The following is a 3,024-nucleotide window of genomic DNA, read 5'->3' as shown; positions in this document are numbered from 1 at the left end:
TCCGACTGAATCTGTAAGAACAAAGCCACCACTTCCCGTCGTTTTTTTCTCTACAACTCATTAATCGTGCAGGTTAATTACATTGCTCACATGTTATTATGCTGTTTATCATGGGTCGACATGCAAGACACCGAATTCCCTTTTCAACGGTGTTCGTTGCTGCGGGGTATCTCAGCTGCTACTTCTGGAATACTTAACACATCATTAGAGTGTACTACATATGTGGATGCCTGTGGACGTCGCATAATGAAATAGTTCTTTATGATTTTTAATGGAATTGTAGTGTGTAACTTCCTGATTCTATCTCAACTTACTTTCATTTTTAGGGCAATCTAGGGCAATCCCAACCCTTTTTCTACGACGGTAAACTGCACGTTAACTCATTTCTTGTAACTCCTACTTTGGTTGATTAAATAAATACCAGCGAAATGCTAATTTATTAAGTCGACTATTACACTATTACTCGTCTCCTAAAGAATTAGATACATTATTACAGAAAACGATTATACTTTCAGTGAAAATTTACTATACAGTTTTTTTTTCTTTAAAGAGATCATGCTTCCATCGACGCCAGAAGCATTTCAGCGAAGAACCTTCACGTTCTAAATTTGGTTTACTGCTTGAAGATTATAGATTTTTATACGGAAAAGTTAAAATGTAGATAACTAAATTGGCAGCTCTATCTACATACTTGTTTACCAAACATGTATGTGTGCACGCGCATGTAGCTAGCTACTTCAACATCCTTACCAATTCTTAAATTGGCTTGTTACATATAAGTAATAATAGACCTCGAAAAATAGCAGCGCAGTTAGATGCAGTCATACATATGTGCGCACGCGCACGCACACACACACGCACGCTCGCTCGCACGCACACACACACACACACGCACGCACACACCACACACACACACACACAACACACACACACACACACACACACACACACACACACATACACACACACACACACACACACGCTCGCACGTTCGCACGCACGCATGCATACAAACATACATACACAATCAGATTTTGGCACAGGGTAAGCAAATTCGAACCCAAAACATAAAGACGGACAAAATGCCGCTAAGCATTTGGTCCGGCGTGCTAACGGTTCTACCAGCTCATCACTTCATACACACACACACGCATAACACACACAATGATAATAATAATAATAATAATAATAATAATAATAATAATAATGATGATGATGATGATGATGATGATGATGAGATGATGATGATGATGATGATAATAATTGCACGCATAAGTGAGAGAACTAGAAAAGATTGAAAAGCACAGACTACTAAAAGACGAAATTGCAAGAATGTGGACTATGAGGAGACTGTCTGTCATTCCAGCATTTGTGGGGGCCCTCGGAGCACTAACAACCAAGTTCGAGAAATATGTTAGAGAAATCGGAATTGATATGAGAGCAGAGAAAGCTCCCAAACTGCTCTGCTGAAACAGATTTTGAGATTGATACTTGAATATTGAATGTCTCCCACGATAATTAACAATCAATTATCAAAGCTTATAATGTGCAGAAAGAGACCCCGTGAGACCTCTGATAGCAGGCTGATATCCGCTCGCACGGAATCTACCAGAGCATACAAGACCGTGCGCTCTGAGAAGTAAAACAATAACAATAATAGTTATTTCAAATTTTGGCACTAGACCAGCAATTTCAGTGGGAGAAGGTGCACTGATTACATTGATCCCAGTGTTCAACTGTTACCTATTTTATCGATCCCAAAAGGATGAAAGGCAAAGTCGACACCGGTGGTATTTGAATCCAGAACGTAAAGACGGACAAAATACCTCTAAGCAATTTGTCTGATGTGCTAACGATGCAGCATTAAGGTCGCCGCATTAAAGCATTTTGAAATATTGGTTTCAAATTTTGGCATAAGGCCAGTAATGTCGGAGATAAGTCAATTAAATCAACCCCAGTGCTCGACTGGTACTTATGTTATCGATCCTGAAAGGATGAAAGACAAAGTCGACTTCAGCAGAATTTGAACTTATAACGTAAAGACGGACGAAATACCTCTGAGCATTTTGCTCGACATGCTAATGATTCTACCAGCTCGCCGCTTTGAAGTATTTTGAAAATATTGCATTGAAAAAAATTTTGTTTTATGACGTCAAAAACATTGAATGTTGGATGCACATTAATAACATAAAAAAGAAAAGGATTTTTTTTCTCGTTTTTATTTGATTTATTTCGAGCGTTTATCAGATTGTAGTGTGTGAAGTATCCGCTTAAAATAAATTCTATTCGTTGTATTGAGATATTTCTTTTCTCTGAATTGTTTTAGTCTGTTGTTCATTCCTTTCTTTTACACTCACACATGTGTGCGCGCGCATATACATATAGAAAGAAATAGAGAGAAAGGGGAAGCAAGAGAGAGAGAGAGAGGGGGGGGAGGAGAGAGAGACTGATTGATTGACAGGCTTCGTTATCTCTATCAGCTTTTCATGGATTATTAGCAAGAGAAGGAAATTAAATCAACTATTATAAGATTCTTCCTCCTTTATGAAAGCTGTGGAAACGGTTCGTCAGTAATTCGCCAGATATCTTCAACAAAACAACATAACTCCATGTTGTCGACTTTCTACTTCCTTTTCTAATGGAAATATGCCAGTTAACGAGATAAAGAGACTAATTTCGGAGAATTACTTTCCAGAGATGATTTTTTTTTATCCATATCCATCTTCTGAAATAGTGTGAATATTGAATATTTCGTCGATTTTGTAAATCTTCGAGTTTGAGCTTTGACCAAGAAATAAGCTTTTCATGTTCATTAATCATTATAGAATATGGGAGGTGTAAATAATTCCAGGAGATTATTTCCATTGATTAAATTTTTCTGGGCAATATTGTAAAGTTAGTAGACTATTATACTTTATAAAGTAATTATGTATTTGTGTATATTCAGAAGACGCCGGGAGAAAACAGCCAGTAAAAATAAAAGAGAAAAACAAAAGATTAAAAGAGGGGGTGGAGAAAAAGGTA

This window comes from Octopus sinensis, linkage group LG4, assembly GCF_006345805.1.
Source record: "Octopus sinensis linkage group LG4, ASM634580v1, whole genome shotgun sequence".
Lineage (NCBI taxonomy): Eukaryota > Metazoa > Mollusca > Cephalopoda > Octopoda > Octopodidae > Octopus > Octopus sinensis.
Note: the sequence above shows the minus strand (reverse complement) of the source record.